The 8,827-nt window shown below is 42.1% G+C and overlaps 1 protein-coding gene across 1 annotated transcript in view; it reads left to right on the top strand.

Moving 5' to 3' along the window:
- Ca8 (carbonic anhydrase 8) overlaps positions 1 to 8,438 on the top strand; it is a 75,179-nt gene extending 66,741 nt beyond the window's left edge. Inside the window, exon 9 of the mRNA XM_005362290.2 lies at positions 7,968 to 8,438. The gene's annotated coding sequence lies outside the window, so the exon portion shown is untranslated. The remainder of the gene's footprint in view (positions 1 to 7,967) is intronic.
- Positions 8,439 to 8,827: the final 389 nt, after the last annotated feature.

The following is an 8,827-nucleotide window of genomic DNA, read 5'->3' as shown; positions in this document are numbered from 1 at the left end:
AGCATCCTGTTCTGTTTTCTCCGCCTACCTAAGGGTTGGCCTATGAAATGGGCCTAGGCAGTTTCTTTATTAATAAGAAATCATTCCCACATCAACAATCCCTTCCTACAGAAGGCGCTCCCTAGGTTTGAGGAGTCCCCGTCAAGAGTGAGCTCATGCCAGCCGCATGGGCTCTGTCTCTGTGATGTAATTGAGTCCCAGTCACGTGGGTTCTTTCTCCAGAATCTAACCTCCCGTCCAAGGCTCTACTTCCCTGATATCAACCCTGTAAGAACTGGGTGACTGGTAGGGGGGAGGACCATTTAGACCGTTCAAGTATGCATAGCAGAAATCTTGCTGGAGGAAACTAGATGCTGACATGATTCTCCCAAGGCAAAGCAGTCATCGACCTGAAAATATGTTTAATGGGAATAGAACCAGAGACAGATGATTGCTTTTAACTGTTAAGTTTTAGGAAAAAAAATTTAAATAGTATATTCGCATAGGTCTGCTTAACTCTCTGGCTATTTTAATTTTACTTAAACATCCCAGTTAGTTATTCTCATAACAACTACAGCACTCTCTACCTAGTACTTTTGACAGACTCTGACATATTTATTATGATTATATAGAGATTTCTCCTGTTGAGAAATATGCCAAAAGATAACAGCTCCTCAAAATAAATTACTAGAATTGTGAAGCCGTGACGTCAGGTGAATTTCTTTTCCGTCCCTGTGCTTATTAAGACAGACACTGTGAGTGGTCTGTGTTCTTGGTCCTCGTCTCTCTGAGTTCTCATCATTCATTGTGCCATGGGTTTCATCAGGAACCTAAGATCTTCAGTGTGGTCTACATAATAAAGGATGCTTTCAGCGACATCTGAAGATCTCGGTCCCAAACTGGATCTTAAGACACTCTCTATCCTAGTCTTTCGCCTGAGAGGTCCTTGACCAACTTAGTCCAAATGGTTACTCGCCGTGCGTAGGAAAGAATAAGGCTGTGCTCTCTGTGGATATCTCCTTCAGCCTTTACTCCAGCATAATATCCACGGGTACAGCCCATCACCTTCATGCAGTACCGTGCCTACTTCTCACTGCTGGGATGCCCTCTGGATGGTGGTGCTCTTCGTAAATACGGATTTCTGATGGACATAAATGGCTCTATTTTAAGTGTTCTTAGATTCACATCATCCCTCTGTTGACACGTAATGATTCCTACACCTGTGCACTGCAGAAAAGCAGCAGTGATTTTTTTTTTTTTGCAGGCCTGCAAGTTCATCCTGATTTTTCAAGAGCCCACCATGTCTCTTTAATGTCATTTTTTTTCCCACTAAGGAATGATTAGAATTAGTGGATCACAGCAACAAAGTTACTGTAAAGCTAAAGAAAGGAAATATTGCTAATAATCAAAATTAGTGGCACATTCATGGCACATTTTGGTACCTGAAATATTTACATAAGAAATAAGGTAAAAACCCATTTTCACTTACAAGAGAACAGAGTGCAAACAACCCTTTCTTATAATAGCTGCCCAAATCCCAGTTCAACTTCATTTCGTTGACTTTGATTTCGGGACTAAAAGAAGCCTGAACTAGTGAAAAATGAAGAATATGAGCTTTCAATTAAGAGGTAATTAGACCCTCAATCACCCTTACAACACACCAGGGAGTGCGGAAGAAGGAAGAAAAATGTGCCTTGCTGTCGTGTATAAAATGGTTTGGTTAATTAGTTGAGTGCTAATTGAGATTGAGAAAGTGTCGCAATAGCACATAGGTTTACTCGTGAATAATTTTACAAGCTAAGTTGAGTGTTTCCTCACCCCAGTGCAGAATAATGGGATATTATCAAGCAGTAAGGTTCCTACAGAGTGGGTAAAAGTTTCGGTGGAGATGCTCATGAGTGATGGAGAGGCCTATGCTCTTGCCTTTATTTTAGAGACAAAAAACAAAACAAAACATCAACAACAAACAAACAGAGAAGTGCTGAGAAGCTTCGCTTAAGAGGTCACAACCAGTAAAACAATTCAGCTGCCTGTAGGATTAGCTCCTGGCTGTGAGCTATTTAACTGCACCTCTTGGATCTCTACCTCCTCACCCCTTTTAGATAATGCCCTGGGAATGAGATTGTCTGAAGAGGTGAGGAGAATGTGTGGGCTTTCACTTTATGGGGCACATTGCTAATTCCTCTGAGGGTTCACTAAGTCACATACGCCCATCATGTGAATGTTGTATAGGACGAGGTTTTGCCATCCAGTCTGCCTCCACCTCTGGTTCAGTTCTTTTCCTCCCCAGTCTGGTCTGTAACAGTTAACCTAACGTTTCGTTGCTTTCTGTTTCCATGTCTCCAAATATAATTGTTAAATATTCGTGGTGAAAATTTCAAGCGACACAGCAGTCAATGAAGCCGGGGCACACCTCTCTGGAACTCCACAGCCTGTGACAGCCATCACCAGTTCCAGGTGTCCTGGCGTGGGTGGAGGCTGTATAGCATTTACGTGAGGGTAGCATGAGTCCATTGGCATGGCCATGACAGAGTTAAACTTCTTTTTCCCTCACGTAAGAAGGCCAGTGGGGAGGCTACAATGAGAAAATGGAATCTACTTGTTTAACGTCATTTGTTCTGCAGGAGAAGTATGTCAGGAACATTAGTTGTGTGCATTCGATCTATGTGTGCATCTGTGTTTACATGTATGTGGTGATCCATATGGAGTTATTCCGTGCATGCCATCTGCTGACTTGATGCTATGTCTTCTTGTAGGTCATACTGTTAAGTGTTTGTCAAGTATAGGTCATTTTTTGAAATTTTAAAGATTTATTTATTTTATTTTATGTGTGTATGTGAGTGTTTTATCTGCATATATGTGTGTACCATGTGCATGCCTGGTGTTCATTGTTGAATTCCCCTGGAACTGGAGTCAAGGCTGTTTGTGAGCTGTCCAGTGGGTACTTGGAACTGAACCCAGATCCTTTGGGAGTTGACCACCATGTAATCTCTCCATCTCTGGCATGCTACTTTTAACCATTATGAAACTTATTTATACTTTGGTCATTTCTGGTGTTCTTCTGTAATCAACTATACTATGGGTTAGTTAGTGATGAATTTTCTTAAAATACTCTTAGTAATGCAGTTATATCAGAGTTTTATTTTAACTCCGAAAAAAACATTACTGTCCTCAAGAGTTGTCAATTCATGCCCCAACTAGCCACAGGTCTAGCTCTGGTTCCTCTTTACTTTTACGAGAGTCCTCAGGAAATTCTAATCATTGCCAATCTGCACAAGGATGACTTTTTTGATTCCAGCAAGTTCTGTGGTCCTTGGCTCATTCCGGACTCCCTGTTGTGTTCCCTTGTTTTGTCTACTGATGTCATGAAGCACAGTGCTTGTGACATTAGTGTGGACAAGACTCCTTACCAGTCCATTATGGCTGTTCTCACATGTTTAAAATTTCCAGATAAACTAGGGAATCATTTTAGCAGAAGAACAGAAGTAACAAACTACAACGAGACGAAGGAAGGGAAGAACATCCACTATAATGTGTGGTTTGTGCTGCATATCACTTAAGGGAGTTTGTTTCTTTACAATATTGAGGGTCAAAGGGTAGATCTTTGTTTGTACAGTTCCTATAATTTTTATGTCATTCATGTATTTTGAGACTGTATTTTATATATTTTTGTTCTGTCCTTGAAGTTACTCTGGGTGGCATATTTGGGCAGAGCCAACTGGGATGTGGCTTCATAATAAACACAGTGATAGCGAATGCCGACCCTCCCCGGGTCTTCAGTTTGGGCAAATTGTCAGTAGTCATTCAGCCTTTGCTTCCTCATAACTGAAGTGGAGACAGTGGGTGTTTTAAGTTCCCAGGGCTGTTCAAGGACTCGTGAGGTGATGTCAAGCAGACAGTTAGCATTCATGAAGCACAAGTACTCCTTGTTGCTATGATGACTGTGGCGGTCCGTATTGACCACTCTCTTTTTCTACTTTATTTTCATATTGATTAATGTTTTGTGGGAAACATGATGGTCCTTACTATTCTAATGGTCCTTTCATATAGCTGCAATGACTTTCAGTTGCTTATTTTGAGTTTTCTAGCTAAACCATAGTAGTATTTGTCAACAGTAACTGATGTATTTCTAATTTGAATAATTCTTCCCTCATTGCACCAATGAGTATGTCTATGAACTTTAACTACTTCACTGTGGTGACTGCTGTACTTATTCTGATCCTTGGCTCTCTAAGCCCAGAGGCGTCTCTCTTACCTTTCCTTGGGGTATTTGAGAACAACTGTTGCTCCTGGTCTCTCTCCCTTTCTTTTCTTTGGTGTTTCTTTGTTTTCCTTTCTGGAAATAGTGGCTATGTGGGAACAGTAAGTAACTTGTTACGTGCCCTTGGTTATAATTGAATCACATTGAATTTCTACCTCTTTCTTTTGTGTGTGACTGTTCTGAGCTGTCTTCAGTAGCTTTCAACCTAAGGCTAAGGCAGGGGTTCACAGCTAATCCAAGATAAGAGAACTTGTGCAACCTATCCCAGTGATGCACCATTAGTGCCTGTAAAAATGGCCAGCCCACCCCAAGGGTGTGCCTCTAGTGCCTGTGAAAATGGCCAGCTCACCCCAAGTACCTGGGAAATGGCCAGCCCAGTGTTTAGCCTACATGTCTCTGTGTGTACTATGTTTGTCCCTTATACTTTGAATGTCAGAAGAGGAATTTGGATTCCCTGAACTAAAGTTTGGAATGGTTGTGAGGTACCATGTTCTGGGTTTTGGAAGCAAACCCAGGTCCTCTGCAAGAGCCAATGCTGTTGCATGCTGAGCCATCTCTAGCCCATGTCACTGTTATTGTTTGTATGTTCATTCTTCCCTCATATGTTACACCCCCCTTTCCCCCAGACCCATCCCCTCTTCCCCTCTTCCCCAGATCCACTCCTCTGTTTCCCAAGAGTATCAACTAAACATGACTTAACGAGTTACAATAATACCAAGGCTGGATGAGACGAGTAGGAGGAAAAGGGTCCCAAAAGCAGGCAGAAGAGTCAGAGACAGCCACCACTCCCTGTTAGGAGTTCTGCTGGGGGAACTCCTTCAGCCAATGGCCTTTGAGATGATGGCCCACTTTGGGTGTGGTCTTGGGTACTACATATGCAGACATAGAGGCGTGGGTTCCTGTTCGCCGCTCATGCAGACGACTGCTGATCTGTGAGTCTGCCTCTAAATAAAGAGTCCTTTATTATACTCCATTCTGAGCTTTATTGTAATTGCCGACATCGTTCCAAGAGGACATCAAGCTACACGATCATAATATCTATGCAGAGGACCTAGTTCAGACTCCTACAGGCTTCCTGGTTGTTAGTTCAGGCTCCGTGAGCCCCTATGAGTTCTGCTTAGTTGATTCTGTGGGCCCCCTGCTCATGTGTTTCAAAGGGATACTGTAGTAGATAGTCAAGTTAGCGGAATCAGATTTCTTGTCCCTGACATCAGCCTCTGACCTTTGCGGTCTCTGAGGGGGCAGGATGCGCGCACACGTGCGCTTGTATGGTTGGCAGCTTTTCAGGAAATTCTCCAAAGGGATCTGAATTGAATGCATTCCCTGGGGTCCCTCCATAGAAGACAAATTAAGGTTCAAAATAGGCATATGAAAGATAACATCTGTTATAATTATATTAAAAAGAATCGGTGATTTAACAGACTCTTTAGAATGTGGTCATGCTTCAAGGTTATTGTTGTGAATAATACTCACTGCAGAACAGAAAACTCCCTCTACATTTAAGCTTTCCTGTTTATGTTTAGACAAACGGGCACTTGGAAGACATCCCAGAGAGGAGAATGGGAGCCTGCTTACCTCTGTTAATTTGTCCTTTCTTTAGATGGTTTTATCAAACAGATTCATGTTCTGATGACCCGACGGCACGGTTCTCAGAAAGAGTTTAGGAAAATACACAGAATGCATCAAAGGGAATGCTTGTCACCAGTCCCGATCACTGATTGAGCATTGACGATTTTGTCTTTACCACAAATCACATTAAAATAACAGAAAAGGGAACTTGGTTAGATGTACAAACTCACAAGGATGAGAAAGCAAGAGGACAGACAAAGCACCTTAGAAGCTGGGAAGCGCAGTGATTGAGGGGGCAGGTATTTCTGTGATGGGCTCTCAGAGTTCGGGAAATTCGCAACAGATGTTTCTGGACGGTGGAAGGCAAAGAAGCCAGTGCTGTCTGTGTTGGTTGAATGCCGTTTGATAAGCAGGTACACTTTTACTGAGAGATGCCTGGAAGATACAACAAAACAGTTGATAATAGGAATTAGTCGCCCTTGCTAGAGTAGGGTGGAGGGGCCACTTCCTAAGAACTCACCGTCTCTGGTCTCTTCCTCCCCTCCCAGTCTTTAGTGCAGTGTCAAAAAGACAGTCTACTTCCCAGCTGACCCACAAGAGAAACGCCTGGGACAGCAGTGGAGTGGGATCCCAGATACAGACGCTAGTCAGTGCAGATGTGGCTGAATCGGATATGAGCTTCTAAAGAGGTTTCTGCAGAGATGCAAATGCAAAGACAGGGGCTCACTGTATAGCCTGGCAGGATTTGAACTTGCTATGTAGGCCAGACCGGCCTTGAACTCAAGTGCTGGGATTAAAGGTGTCTTCCACTCTACCAAGCCACAACATATGTCTTTATTTCTTGAACAAGTAGGATAATTGGCAGGTAGTATTGGATTGGTAGGTAGTAATTGAATTAATTATGAAAAAAAATCTAAGATTCTCATTTAACTCAGATCAAACAACATGCAAGAAAGAAAAACAATTAAATGAAATCTATAGTTTCATTCTTAATATTGTTTATCATTACTGTAATATAAATAATTGATTCAACCAAAATTACAGGAAAAATACATTTGCAGGGTGGGATGGTAGTTAGGATTGATGCATTTGTCTTGGGTGGTGTGGGGGGCGTGGAGGGGCTGACTGGGGGAAAGAACTTCAGATCGCCCCATGCCACTGGGACAGACAACACCTAATACCTAAGCTAATTGGAGGGCGTGCTTAGGACCATGTGATGTTCATAAAATCATCCGTGGAAAGAATTGATTAGAAAGTTGCTGACATGTGAGAGAGAAGAAAGACAGGCAGTCTTCATAGTAAACACGTTTACTTATTTAATTGGTTAAATGGCCTCAGTGTAATTTTCACAGAAATACAAAAGTAAAATAGGAAGCCCTGATGTTATCATTTTACCGTACCTAAGTGTGTACAGACACATGTGTGTGCAGTGTGCACACAAGCGCATGCGCACTCTTCCTTGGAGCATTTGCTTTCGGTCAGGTAGCATGCTGGGCCGACATCATCATGGCGGGGAGCATGGCAGCAGCCAGGCTGGCATGGCACTGGAGCAGTAGCTAAGATCTTACATCTTAAGACACAGCCATGAGGCAGAGAGGTCCTGAGAATGGCCTGGGCCCAGTGGCACACCTCCACACACTTCCCAATGCTTCCCAAAGAGTTCCTCCAACTGGGAACCAGATATTCAAACATGCGAACCTTTGGGGGCCATGCTTATTCGCCACATTGGGGAACCTGTGGATTGTTATACCACAAAACAATGTGCCATATGTTAGTCTACATTTAACTGTGCAATCAGTAGGACCTTTAAGATGCTTTCGGACCAGGAGGAAGTGCTTATTATCCAGTTGTGATCATTGCATATAAAACTGATAGCAATTTAAAGTTTCATTTTTATTTGTTAGACCTGGCATGTAAGTATTTCATTTATAATATAGCCCAAATATTAATTTGGTGGACAGTGTCTGTGGCTGTGACATTGTACTCATTTCTGACACAGCAGTAAAATTACGGTGGAAAATTACAAAGATATTTTAGAGGTTTGTGACAATACTTGAAAATTCCTACTTTCTGTCATGTTTAATGTTTGGGACTCTAGAAAGGCTGTGTGCTGCGGAAGGGTGCCCGCGATCTGACTACTTCATTCTCTTGCCTGAAGGAGGAAGACAGTGGTCCCATGGAGCCTTTGGATGAGGAGTGGAGACTCCTGAGTGGCAGCTTCGTTTTAACCCTCCAGCCTGCATCGTCTTCAGCTGCTCCAGCTTTGATGGACATCTGTGACCATTGTCTGCCTACACGCTGTTATGAACTAGTAGAAGTGGCTATTCAATGTCAAGAAACTCAGTGTGTGTGCGCACACGCCACAGCTTCTGGTATTCAGACTTTTGCACATGCTGCTTCTTGCTTATGTGTAGAAAGAATGAACGTAGTTTGCAGACCTATTAATATGACTGTGCCATATATCGATATGAAACAGAAGAAACCCTCCACATTTCCAGAGCCAAGTTGTTCATTTCCTGTCTGTATTAAAAAACATGCCCATCCCCAACCTAGTGTCATTCGTGAAAATAAAATAAAAGTTTTGGTCTACAACAGCCTAGAACTTCAAAAATATAACATGAAGGAGTCGTAAAAATTATCTCGTGTGTTTTTTCTAACAGTCACACCAAATTTAATATCAAACTGGTTTATTACAGAAAACAATTTTGGAATTAACACAGAAATACTTTATACATTATTTTTAAAGAAATTATTTGACTCTAATATAGCTGGAACATATCTGAAACTATGCCTTCTACGAAGTTAGGGATAGCTTAAGAGATAAATAGGAAGAAAGATGGGCACAGCAAGAGCTTCGTTTTCCATAATTGAAATAGAATTCAATGGTATAGTATATTCATTTAGTATAGTACACTTTGGATGTCTTCAAAATACTTTCTTCTTTAGGTTGCATTTCTGTGTTGAGGTAAGATAGGGTGGACCATATCCTGTTTTTAAGAGTGGCTGTCCGTTAAGCAC

Source organism: Microtus ochrogaster, linkage group LG5 (assembly GCF_000317375.1).
Source record: "Microtus ochrogaster isolate Prairie Vole_2 linkage group LG5, MicOch1.0, whole genome shotgun sequence".
Lineage (NCBI taxonomy): Eukaryota > Metazoa > Chordata > Mammalia > Rodentia > Cricetidae > Microtus > Microtus ochrogaster.
Note: the sequence above shows the minus strand (reverse complement) of the source record. Positions and strands in the feature narration are given on the sequence as shown.